Source organism: Pygocentrus nattereri, chromosome 5 (genome assembly GCF_015220715.1).
Source record: "Pygocentrus nattereri isolate fPygNat1 chromosome 5, fPygNat1.pri, whole genome shotgun sequence".
Classification (NCBI taxonomy): domain Eukaryota; kingdom Metazoa; phylum Chordata; class Actinopteri; order Characiformes; family Serrasalmidae; genus Pygocentrus; species Pygocentrus nattereri.
In genome coordinates this window covers 26,436,278-26,450,606 of record NC_051215.1, presented here as the reverse complement: position 1 = coordinate 26,450,606, position 14,329 = coordinate 26,436,278, and the positions used below count along the sequence as shown (strand labels likewise).

The 14,329-nt window shown below is 40.2% G+C and overlaps 1 protein-coding gene across 4 annotated transcripts in view; it reads right to left on the bottom strand.

The window, feature by feature from the left end:
* Positions 1-14,329, bottom strand: part of pde10a (phosphodiesterase 10A) — a 186,747-nt gene that overhangs the window by 84,894 nt on the left and 87,524 nt on the right. The gene's annotated exons all lie outside the window — the stretch shown is intronic.

Below are 14,329 nucleotides of genomic sequence, written 5' to 3'. Positions count from 1 at the left end.
TCTTCATAAAAATATTTGGACTTGGAGCTTGTCTTCTTTGGCCAAAAGAACCCAGTTATTTAACTCTTACTTTACAGCAGTGCTCAACATTTTTACAACAGGCACAACCTCCACCTCCTCCACCTTGTCTGCTGGGCAGGTGATATCTATCAGCTTCAGCTAAAATTGCAGTTAGAAAGAGGTCTGACACAAGTATTTGCCATTTCTCAGATGTAAGCACAAAAGGTCATTTTTGTTATTAGTTTTAATAGTTACAAAAGTCTGAACGCTTCTGGACAAATTACTTGTTTTGTTAAATTTCTAGGTGAATATAAGAGACATTTCACATTTGCCTGCTAATTTTAATGCACAATTTATTTGCAGACATTTTTATTCATATTGGGGAGAAAAGTTACAAAATATAACTTGCTACAGCTTTTGCATAGGCCATAATTTGTTTGATTTATTTTCCAATATATTAAATTCAGTAAATAAACTGGAATTGTGCATTAAACTGTGCGGAAGTGTGTTCTCTGTAGACTGTTAGAAATAAAGGTTCTGTGCAGGTACATTTCTCGTTCACCAAGGTTCAAACAATGTAAATGTTCCCTCAAAAGTTACAACAGTGGTTTTAAGGTCTGATTGTGAACCTTAAATAAATTTTTCCAGGTAAAAATATGTATTTGTACTTTTTCATAACCAAATGTTTTAAAACGGAGCAGTAAAATAAAAATCCTGGAGACGAGACGGGGTGTGTGGAGTTAGTACAACTTAGAAAATATGATTTCAACAGATTATGTTCCCTGACTAAATGTACTGAGAGGCCCTTGAGGGAACCATGCCAGTAACTAGAGGGGTCCTGACCCAGTGACAGTTTAGTACCTTTTTTTGACAGTATAGATGTGCTAACTTATTTTCACATAGAAATGAACAAAACATGTCATCGGACCAGAGGTGCTCAAACGTCCGACTCTGTATGTTGCAAATGTTAGCACTTAAGCCTACTACAACTTTTTGGACCTTTGATATATATGCTAAAGCTTTAGCCTGAAGACTCTCACAGACACATCGAGGAGCGTCATCTTGTCATGACAAATTTAATTAAATTCTCAGTTCTAGATTTTTTAACATGTAGTTTAATTAAATATAAAATTTTTTTGACTAATTTCTGGAGACATGAATCCAAGCATGAACTTGGTCCAATGGTCCAAAGTGGTCTACTGCTCCAGTTCAAGAGAAAAAGGACAACAAGTAGCTGCTATTAGATGCATCTTTGACTGCTGCTTAGAGCCGAACAGTGTCCACTTGTTTTGTACCTTCAATTGTCTCCAAAATTAGTACCATGATATATGGCATTACCAGGGAGGCTAGTAAAAGCGTTTAGCGATGTAAAAGCATTTTACATTTTTGTATTCTTGTCCTGCATTATTTAATTGGAAATAGTCAAATAGTTTAGTTCACTTACAGGGTCACCAAATGACAATTTTCAATCCATCATTCAATAACTATCAAACAAGTTAAGCAATACTTACTAAGTGCTAAACAGTGCTGCTAACTAGGCCAGAGGAGCTGGTTAGCACGTGCTTAGCTAGCGATGATAGCAACTCTGCTCACCACAGAATATGTTTCTAAACACAAGTTTAGCTGATAATGACTCAAATCTGAGGGAATGAAGTCAGGCAAATGCTGCTGACGGGGCAGAAAGGTAAAAGTAAACCTGTTCTGTGGTGAAGGGACCTGTAGCCTGATCGGCTAGCTTAATGTTAACATAGAGAGCAGGATGAAACAATACCACTTTCCACAGAACAGGTTTGATTCTGACTAACTGCTGCTCTGCTGAAACAAGTGTCTGATGAAATGATAAAAACTAATGTCTGAGAGAGTAAAAGCTGGGTGGCTGGTGTTGGAGTGACAGAAAGGCGAAATCAAATCCGTTCTCTGTTGTTTGGGACTGTAGAGCTATGGCTAAGCTAACGTTAGCATAGTCAGCAGGTCAAACGTGCCACACATTACAGGTCAGACTCAATTCCAGCTAAATGATGCTAAAACGACACCCTTTTAGAGGATATCTGGGTCCACGAAGTTAAGAGAAAGCTGAAATTGAACATGTTCTGTGTTGTGTGTAGCTGCTAGTTGCTATCAGATTTCATTTTCTTAAAAATTTTCTGGCTCTGATATTTCCCCTTTTTCTATTAGTTCCACTTTTCGGTAAGGCACCACACAATCAGTGACCGTTCTAAAAAATAAAGCGGTGGAATGTGTTTACTTAATAAAATTTAACACATCAGAATTCTGAAATACAGCCATCATTTAAATACTGTGTACACCTTATTACTGTAATACTGCCCAACCTTATTGCTGCTTATTAATGCTGTCAGCTTCATTGATAAAACACTGAATAATCGACCTGCACACCAGTCTTATCTTGCATGTACAGAACTGTGAGCAGTGGAGGAGGCAGATGAGACAGGTAGTTTATAAAGTTTTGCCAGATTTTGCCAGATCAAAGGAAAATCAGATTCAGGGTAGCTATGGATGCAACAGCACGAGTTGAACTGTCCACTAGCACTCAGTAGAGGCAGAACTGAGGATGAACAGAGAGAATGCGCACAGTAGTGTTTTCCTTTGATCATTAGTCATGCAGTGGGTGTACACTATACAACATAACCAAAGCTAAAGTAGAGGTCTATGGGCCAATGCTCCAACACATGGTTTAGACTTTTGCTTTTAAGTCTGTATTGTTTACAGTGGGAGAATTCAGAACGAAATTCTCTCAGTTACAATGCAGACATAATAAGAATAACATACATCTTGCAGAAGGCTGTTGCTCAAGCCTCACACAGTAGAACATTTTAATAACGCAGCCTTCTATCGGAAGGTTTTAGGAAGGTGTTTTCTTTGCACTGTTGCTCTTGAATCAGTTTTATGCTAGGCATATACACATATATACCTGCATAGACACTGGACAGTGTCCTTAAATAAAAAAATAAAATAAAATAAATCAATGAATAAATAAATAAATAAATAAAAACAGGGCAAAGGTCAGAGACGATCCTTCAAGAATTTAATGGGCAACACTTAATTTGAAGTGGTCCTTTGTAGATGACTAATAAACTCTTAACAGATCAACATGAAGTAGCAGTAGTGAAGCATCTGAACACACTGTAAATATCTCGTAGATGTTCTGTTGATACATTACTTGCATAGTAGATGTGTTAATGTGTTACTTCCATTATGCAAAACCTACACTTACCAACCTTACCCAACACCTAACACTAATTCTGGCCCTAATCCTAACCCTAACCTCAACACAAACCCTAACCCTCACCCTGGCCCTAATCCTAACCTTAACCTCAGCCCAAAATCTAAACCTAACCCTGGGTCTAATCCTAACCCTAATATTACCCTCAACACAAACCCTAATCCTAACCTTAACCTCAGCCCAAAACCTAAACCTAACCCTGGGTCTAATCCTAACCCTAATATTACCCTCAACACAAACCCTAATCCTAACCTTAACCTCAGCCCAAAACCTAAACCTAACCCTGGGTCTAATCCTAACCCTAATATTACCCTCAACACAAACCCTAATCCTAACTCAAACCTTAACCTCACCCCAAAACCTAACCCTCACCCTGGCCCTAATCCTAACTCTAACCTTAACCTCAACCCAAAACCTAACCCTCACCCTGGCCCTAATTCTAACTTTAACCTCAGCCCAAAACCTAATCCTAACCCTGGACCTAATCCTGACCCTAACATTAACCTCAACACAAACCCTAATCCTAACCGTCACCCTGGCCCTAATCCTTACCTTAACCTCAGCCCAAAACCTAAACCTAACCCTGGATCTGATCCTGACCCTAACACAAACCCTAATCCTAACTCTCATGTGTTGTTGACATGTTACTGAGAGTCCTTTGAGTGTTTGTTTCATCTAAATGGACCAAGTGTCACCATTAATTTCTAGTCAAAAGATATAGGGAAAATCTAAGAAAAGTGGAAAAACAGGAGTTTACAAAACTGGAGCTAAATAATGATTAAAAACTGCAGGTAAAATGGGACTCCTAACAACCAGCTGCAAGACCACCAACTGCCCCCATCAGATAACAGTACCTGAAATAACCAGATAACTTAAAGCTCTGTCTGAAAATATGTGCAGCTGAAAAAAAGGAAATAAACAAAGATGCTGCTGGTGTAAGTAGCATAAAGTGCAACCAACTTCTATGACTGAACTTTGAAGACATAAAAAAACATCCCTGCAGATTTCTATGAAAAACTAAAAGTCTTTGGAACAGAACGGAATCTGTAAGAAAGATCAAGAGTGGACACAATAAATAAATAAAAACGTGCTTGTATATACAGTTGTTGAGGTTTTGGTGTAAAGATGCTGAAATTAATATCTCACACTTTTGACTGGAAATAAATGAAGTTCTGTCTCTGACTTTTGCACAGTACTGTATTCTTTGGTCCTCCACTGCTACAGCTTTCTAGCAGGGCGTGAATGATTTGCTATTGCTAAACTCTAATTGATTTGTTCTGATTTTTCAGCCTCGTAATGACATGCTTTACTGTCACTGATGCTTCTCTAGCGTTGAGATATAACGCTGGCGTCCAGAGCCTAATTGACCAAAATGATGTCTAATTATTTACAGACCACGCTGTATTTTTAAGCTTTCTGCTCATGTGTGAAGTTGCCTTCCATAGCGGAGAGAGCTTCATGGTAAAGTACTCAATATTCAACCCGTAAGTGGGACAACCCACAGCACAACCACCAACGTGCCAAACAGAGAATTCGTTAAAAATCACAGGTCCTATTAACTGCAATGAATGCCTGTCTCAAAATGACAGTACCTCCCAGTACAAATCCCAAATTGAGGAGGCCTCATTTCCTTCCTGACTCGTGCGTTTGTCCTTATTCCACAATGCTGCTCCTTTTTTTACTTTTTTAGATCAGTTCAGCAGAGTCTCAGATCCCTCTGGACGTTTAGATTGCGTCACTCAAATTTTTTTTTAGTTCCTCTTTGAGTAAAAGAGCAACGGTTCTCGAGAGGGAGGGCTCAGACGTCAGCGTTTCGCTGTGACTCGCGGCCTTCTGTGACAATGTCATAACACAGTGCTTAGAAGCTGAGAATGACCAGTACCAGCTCGCTCAGCTATTGAACAGGTTGTGGTCCATCACTCAAGCTGCAGAGGCGCAAGTGCTGTAATATTTACTCAAAGATGACTTACACAATTCAGGGCTGACTTATTGAAGCTTGGCTTTATACTGCAATTCTAAATAAATGCCAGTTCTCATAAAGGTGTGTTCGTCTGCGGATCAGCGGTGCTACATCCCTCTAAACCGCCATGGGAAGCCGCTTACCCACTAGAAGACGCACAAAGGCAGCACATGACTTCATCCACACAAATGCCTCTATCGCTGAAGAATCCAGATGTTTATTTACAGCACGATAACGCGCATGCCGAACAATAAATAAACAGGTCAATCTGGTGAAGACGGGGTTTGAGAGAGAGCCATGCTACCATTTGCTGACTGGATGTCTTCACCCTCCTCCTTCTTTGTAAAATATGGAAGACGACGAAACAACTAGAAGGGTAAACTCCAGCCCCGAAAGCAAACATATTCCTCCCCTGCGTGTCTGCATAATTCATACCATGCTGTAAATATGGTCTACTCTGTCAATTAGATTTGAATGCGTTGACAAGGAGCGCAATAACAGAGCTCCTTCATCATGGCCTTCATATTTTTTCCCTTTTACAGAGGAGGCGAGCCTGATGCAGTGAGAGTGGAACCGTTTGTGTGGGGTCAGATTCACATCGCTGATGTCCAGGGAGCAGGTTTGCTTTAAAGCTTTACAGTAATAAATAAAACCAGACGAGAGAGAGAGAGAGAGAGAGAGAGAGAGAGAGAGAGAGAGAGAGAAGCCAGCAAAAGAGAGTGAGAGAGAAAGCGAGAGAAAGAAAAGGCGCTTTTTTTTTTTTCTTTTCTCAAACGGTTCTCTTCCTGGCATCATGTCAAGGGCAGTCTGCCAAGGTACTACTTTTCACTTGCCTGACATGAGAGTGAGTTAGGTTGGGGGGCATGTAAGCGGGGTGGGCCGAGTGGCTGCGTGCGTCAGCAGGTCCGCCTGGGACTCCCTTGCCAGGAGGTGGGAAGAGCATGTGTTTCTTATCTTATCTATAGCGGCCCGCGCTAACCAAAGGGAAAGAGCAGGAGGAGAAGGGCGGAGGACAGTTCCCCTCGCACCCCAAAAGCCATCGACGGAAGGGGTAGAGGTGGGGGGAGCTCACAGGATGTCACCCTGCACAGTTCATTAACAGTTTTGTGGATGATAAGCTAATGATGTGTGACAAACGGCATAAGACGGAGCGATAAGAGGCCTTATCTGGATACCGTCACACTCAAGGCTGCTAAAATACAGTGGTGTCAATGATGACACGGTTCAACAGGAAGTGATTCAACGTTTGAGCTTATATTCACTCCAGGATCCACAAGGATAATTTACCAACCATAGCAGTTCAGGAGAAAAAGACTTTAAAGTTTAAAATAGCGTTAATTAAGGGTCGAGCAATGTGATACTTAGCGTAAAAAAAAAACATCCCATCACAGTACTCTTTACTGACCACATTGTGGATGTTGTCTGTAGGGCCCAACTTCTACTCTTTTCAAGTATTTTTTACTTTCCTGAGGTCGACTTACAATAACTGTGTGGTTTTATGTACCCAAGTGTCATAATTCATTTTCCAGCCACTCCTTATTCCTCAGAACTAAACGGGCTGTTCTGTTGCGTCTTCAAGGCGAGATATATGAAAGTGATCTCTGTTCTGGCTGCACTGAATTGTATTCAGAAAAGCAGCTGAAGCACTCCTTATAACTTCAGCCTCCTGAATGGGTGGGGCTAAACTGCTGTAGGCTGAAAAGGTGGATGTAAGAAAATGTGTTGGGTTGTGTGACATCACAAAAACAATGAATTCCAAACAGGTTATTTTTGCAGTGTAGTTTTCCTATGTGGACTGGAGAGTGGACAGTCTGCTTTGAAACTTTAACAGTGTTTACACGCTACATCTAACTTTTTTATACCAAAAAACAAATAAAATTCAGGCTCCTTAAAGAACACTGACCAACTGCACGTTTCAATAACTACTCTTTACTGTTTAACTTGATTTACTGCAGGGGTTTGTATAAAATGCTGAACAAAAATCAGTGTATTTGCAGTTTTTGACAGTTTTTTATAGGTGTAAATATCATTGTTTTATTATTTATTTATACTTTTCAAGTGTACTAAGCTCCCATCTGTAAAAGCTGCACCAGAACTGTACTGAAGCTTAAATATTGTGATAATACTGTGAGGCTTCTAGTGATTACAACCACTAATTGCACTACTGACTGAGAATTTCTTGAAATCCCTAGCATTGTTGCTATATTATTTATATATTATTTTAATAGTACCTGCGACCCTGAGGGAGAAACGGCTTAGAAAATGTGTGTGTGTGTTTTAATAGTATTACTACTTTTATCAATTTTTATAAGCACTTCAAAGTTGACAAGTATTATTAGTAGTCATTAATAAAGGATGCATAATAATCAAATTTCCACTGTTTGTCCAATAATTAAGGTCCTCAAATGAAAAATGACATTAACAATTCCACCTCTTTTTTGGATTCTCACTTACTCTGTTTTCTATTTTATGCTGCACAATTTTACATTAAAAAGCCAAATGATGCATTACTTACTTTTTACTTTAAATACAGGGCATCATACAATGGCATTTACAATGTTTTTCATTGCAAGGGAGCTTAATTAATGACATCAAGATATACTAAGAATTATTATTATTCTTATTATTACCATTGTAAGTATATTGAATGAATCATACCCGTTCACCTTGTCAGACTTATCACCCTTAACATGATGCGTATTACGGCTCATTCAGGCTCAGTTATGGCGGTGTTTGTGACGGCTGTACAAACGTTAAGTGATGCTTTTTTAATCCCACAAACGGGAAAATTCCACTTCCGCATTTAACCCATCCGTGAAGTGAAACACCACATACACACTAGTGAATACACACACACTAGGGGGCAGTGAGCACACTTGCCCGGAGCGGTGGTCAGCCCTATCCATGGTGCCCGGGGAGCAATTGGGAGTTAGGGGTCTTGCTCAAGGGCTGGGGTGCTGGGGATCAAACCGGCGACCTTCCGGTCACAGGGCCAGTTCCCTAACCACCAACCCACTCGTCAGAGCTGCTTTTTATCTTCCATGTTTCTGTTTAGGGAACATATAAAGTCTCCATCAGTATGAGCGAAGACATACTGTTTATTACCATCAGCCCTGGATTTTCATATTGCCACATCCCCAGCCAACAACAACAGAGACATGCATCACTTTTTGGCAATGAACAGCTCTTCTTTATATGAGTGAACAGAAAGCCTTGTGAGTTACAGATACAATCTCCACTGGCTTTTGATCACACGCAAACACCCAAACACTCTCTCCAACACACGTGAACAAATGTGCAAAAAAATGTGCACAGGGTACACTCGCAAGGAAACACACACACACACACACACACACACACACAGATTTCCATGGAAAGGTAATTTGCATTATTTCCACTCTCCTGACTGTGCTCATTAAGAGGAAAGGGTACAGGCTATAAAAGGCGAGCCTGTATGGAGATAAGGCATGGCTGTTCACAAGCATACACTGCTCCTCTCTCCACAGTCCTTGCCACCAAGGCCACGATCAGAGACCACTAAAGGAAGGCCTTGCCCTTTTTAAAAACACAGCCAACTTATTCAGAATGATAAGCTGTCACACTGTATCTGCCTCTAATCTCCAGCCACGTTGTGACGCGCTGTGCGGCTCCCTCGGTGTGGGGGGGTTCCAGGATCTGCTCCATTTTAATCCTCTATCACAAGTTACAGTGCAGCCCACTTCATCAAGCACCAACACTGCTCGAATCTGCTTATTAAGGATTAAAGACTTTTGCCAAAGTTGGCCCAACTGGTCAATTACAAGCAGCACACACACACAGACCAGACAAATACGCAAACTATAACAGAAATAAAAAATAATAAATAACATATTAACCAAGGGAAAAATAAAATAAATAAATAGAATAAGAGAGCAGATATAAACAAATGTGACAGGAGCTAAAAGAGACGAACGTGAATATGAAATATATGTAGGGTCTGAAGAGACATAACTATTATATTCAATATATTACAGGAGGACAAGCAGAGGGAAATTTATTATTATTCATCTGATACTGGAATTACACCTGGGAATTTAGCAGTGACACACTGTCAGCAGTCCTGAGCAATTATATCCTATAAAACTGACTGAAATGGAGCACAATTAGACACTGTTATAACAATGAGAGTCTTTGGGAAAGACTTAATTTTGAATGTAGCTATCATCTTAAGAGGCTCTGGACTTGTATATATGTATATATGTATATATAATAGACAAACACACACACACACACACACACACACACACACACACACACACACACACACACACACACACACACACATATATATAGGGTGGGTTTAGCTAGCACAGGCTAGCACAGGCCTCCAGTATCCGTAGTTTCAGGTGCTGCACATCTCGTATCTTCACAGCATAGATAATTGCTTTCAGATGACCCCAAAGATAAAAGTCTAAGGGGGTCAGATTGGGAGACCATGGGGGCCATTCAACTGGCCTACGACGACCAATCCACTTTGGAAGCTGGAACGTTCCCTGAGTTTTTCCAGCAAGATGGTGCACTACCACATTATGGGTGTCAGGTCCGAGCATTCCTAGATGAACAGTTTCCTGGAAAGTGGATTGATACTGGAAGCCTGTGCTAGCATTTCTTCTGCGGTGTTGCTATCAGTGTGTGAAGAGCGGGAGAAGAGGGCTGCATTGACAATCCAACACAACGGGCAGCACTTTGAACACATTTTATAAGTGGTCAGAAACTTGTAAATAACTCATGAAAGAATAAAGTTACGTTAAAACATTAAAGTTACGCACCATTGTTTTTCTTGTGAAATTCTCAATAAGTTTGATGTGTCACACGACCCTCTTCCCATTGAAAAAACTAAAGTTGGATCCAAAATGGCCGCCATGGTCACCACCCATCTTGAAAAGTTTTCCCCCTCCCAAATACTAATGTGCCACAAACAGGAAGTTAATATCACCAACCATTCCCATGTTATTTGGGTGTATCCATATAAATGGCCCACCCTGTGTGTGTGTAATATATATATACACACACATACACACACACACACACACACACACACACACACACACACACACACACACACACACACAGGGTGAGTCAAAAGTCACAGGACAATTTTTTGTCTTATTTTATTTTTTATGCTGTCACAAGCCTCCACGATGCAGTGCTGAAGGTGGTGTTTGTTGTGGATTTTCTCAGCATACACAATTTGGGTCTGAGATGACCCCAGAGATAAAAGTTGATAATAAAATAAAAAGAAAAAAAGAAAAAACGGCATCCTGTGACTTTTGACTCACCCTGTGTACATATAGTGGTGCTTGAAAGTTTGTGAACCCTTTAGAATTTTCTATATTTCTGCATTAATATGACCTAAAACATCATCAGATTTTCACACAAGTCCTAAAAGTAGATAAAGAGAACCCAGTTAAACAAATGACCCAAAAATATTATACTTGTTGATTTGTTTATTGAGGAAAATGATCCAATATTACATATTTGTGAGTGGCAAAAGTATATGAACCTTTGCTTTCAGTATGTGGTTGCAGCAATAACTGCCACTAAACGTTTCCGGTAACTGTTGATCAGTCCTGCACACTGGCTTGGAGGAATTTGATCCCATTCTTTCGTACAGAACTGCTTAAACTCTGGGAAGTTGGTGGGTTTCCTCACATTAACTGCTCACTTCAGGTTCTTCCACAGCATTTCGATGGGATTAAGGTCAGGACTTTGACTTGGCCATTCCAAAACATTAACTTTATTCTTCTTTAACCGTTCTTTGGTAGAACGACTTGTGTGCTTAAGGTCGTTGACTTGCTGCATGACCCACCTTCTCTTGAGATTCAGTTCATGGACAGATGTCCTGATATTTTCCTTTATAATTCTCTGATATAATTCAGACTTCATTGCTCCATCAATGATGGCAAGCCGTCCTGGCCCAGATGCAGCGAAACAGGCCCAAGCCATGATACTACCACCACCATGTTTCAGATGGGATAAGATTCTTACACAGGAATGCAGTGTTTTCCTTTCTCCAAACATAACGCTTTTCATTTAAACCAAAAAGTTCTATTTTGGTCTCATCTGTCCACAAAACATTCTTCCAATAGCATTCTGGCTTGTCCATGTGATTTTTAGCGAACTACAGACGAACAGCAATGTACTTTTTGAAGAGCAGTGGCTTTCTCCTTGCAACCCTGCCATGTACATCACTATTGTTCAGTGTTCTCCTGATGGTCGACTCATGAACATTAGCCAATGTGAGAGGGGCCTTCAATTGCTTAGAAATTACCCTGGGGTCCTTTGTGACCTCGCCGACTATTACATGCCTTGCTCTTGGAGTGATCTTTGTTGGTTGACCACTCCTGGGGAGAGAAAACAATGGTCTTGAATTTCCTCCATTTGTACACAATCTGTCTGACTGTATATTGGTGGAGTCCAAAATCTTTAGAGATGGTTTTGTAACCTTTTCCAGCCTGATGAGCATCAACAACTCTTTTTCTGAGGTCCTCAGAAATCTCCTTTGTTCAGGCCATGATACACTTCAATAAACATGTGTTGTGAAGAGCAGACTTTGACAGATCCCTGTTCTTTAAATAAAACAGGGTGCCCACTCACACCTGATTGTCATCCCATTGACTGAAAACACCTGACTCTAATTTCACCTTCAAATTAACTGCTAATCCTACAGGTCCACATACTTCTGCCACTCACAAAAAATTAATATTGGATCATTTTCCTCAACAAACAAATGAACAAGTATAATATTTTTGTGTCATTTTTTAAACTTGGTTCTCTTTATCTACTTTCAGGACTAGTGTGAAAATCTGATGATGTTTTAGGTCATATTTATGCAGAAATATAGCAAATTCTAAAGGGTTCACAAACTTTCAAGCGCCACTGTATATATATACACACACACACACACACACACACACACACACACACACACACACAAGCCACTTTGAGGTGTTAATTACTGTTTACTGCTAACAGATTTTTTCTTTTTTAGATTTTATGCATCTTTAGTTTTAGTTTGAAAAGCAAGTGCACGCCTAAAATGTAATCTCATGGAATTCTGGGAGAGTGTTAATCTTAAAATTAATAACAATAATGCTTACATTTCAGCAACAATGATATTAACAATTTTAACACAAACACATACAGACAGACACAGACACACCAACATAGTCACACACCCACACATATAAACGCACACAAAGAAAGTAACACAGATACACTCGCACACACACACTCCCAGACACACACCAACATAGTCACACAAACACGCACAGAGACACACACCCACACATATAAATGCACACAGACAAAGAAAGGAATACAGATACACTCGCGCACACACAAACACAGACACACACACACAGATACACAAACACAGAGACACACACCCACACATGTAAACACACACAAAGAAAGGAACACATACACACAGACACACAAACACACACACACACAAACAGATACACAAAAACATGCAAATACAAACAAATACAGACACACAAACACACACAGAAACAAAAACACACACCCACACACACACAAACAAAAAACAAACACATACACACAAACACACAGAGACACACCCACACATATAAACGCACAGACAGAGTAAGGAACACAGATACACTCACGCACACACAAACACAGATACACAAACATACAGACACACACCAACGTACAGTCACACAAACACAGAGACACACACCCCAACACGCAGTCACACACACCCTAACACACAGTCACACACCCTAACACGCAGTTACACACACACAGATACAGACATGCAAATACAAACACAAACAAAAACAAACACACACATACACATACACAGATACACAAACACAGACAAAAACAAACACATGCATACACAAACATGCACACACATACACACACAGGCATAAACACACACGCCCACACATATAAACGCACACAGACAAAGAAAGGAACAGATAAACGCACACACACACATACACACACACACACACTCAAACAAAAACAAACACATACAGAAACAGACACACATGCACAGAGTCATAAAAACACACAGAGACACATACCCATGCATATAAACGCACACAAAGAAAGGAACACACACACACACACACACACACACACACACAGACAAAGACTTGCAAATACAAACACAAACAAATGCTGACACAGACACACAAACACACACACACAAACAAACACACACATATACACACCAACAGACACAAACAGATACACAAACACAGACAAAAACAAACACATGCATACACAAACACGCACGCACACACACACGCATGCATACACAGAGAAAGAAAAAAACATTGCTAGGTGGGTTGTTTGGTGGTTTTAATAAAAGCAGTGAAATGACAACTCTTGACTGAAACTGAAATTTAAGATACACTTCACTGAAAAAAGAAACTGAAAATTAAAAAACAAAAAAAGCCGACAGTGAAAAGAATCATTTAGCATCAAATAAAAGTGCTAAACTATTACAGAATGTAGGCTACAGTGTTCGTCACTGTTCCACATTTTATTAACCATTTCAATTATCTGTGAAGCCTCTGTGTGATGTGTTTTTTTCCTGCCCGCCCCAATCAAAATCAGCTGGTTTCCTCCATTGGCCAAAACTACTGAAGCAGTCCAAAACTTTCCTGTTGTTTTTTAACAAAGCCAAAACTGACACCAGTGAGAACAATGATCCTCAAGATCATGAAAGAAATCTGTCATAGAGGCATCATCAAAGCCCACTTAACAGATGAACAGATAAAGGAATAGATAAAGGAATAGTACTGAACTGTTTGTCAGAGCACGGTTAGTTAATTACATAAAGATGGAAATGTAAACAGGACCACAGCTACAAACAGCCTCTCGTCTTTTAGGGGGGTTTCTGCCTCATTGCATGTCTCTGTTTAGGAGATGGGAGCTGGACGTTTGATGTGATAGCGGCAGCTCTCCCTCAGGAGACGCGAGATGTCGATGTTCACATCTGGACAATGCTAAAGTCCAGCCCACTAATGGGACCACTGGGAACCAACTGATGAGAAGAGCAGACCTTTCCACTGCCTTCAGAGAGCCTGACTGAAAGAGGAACTGGTAAG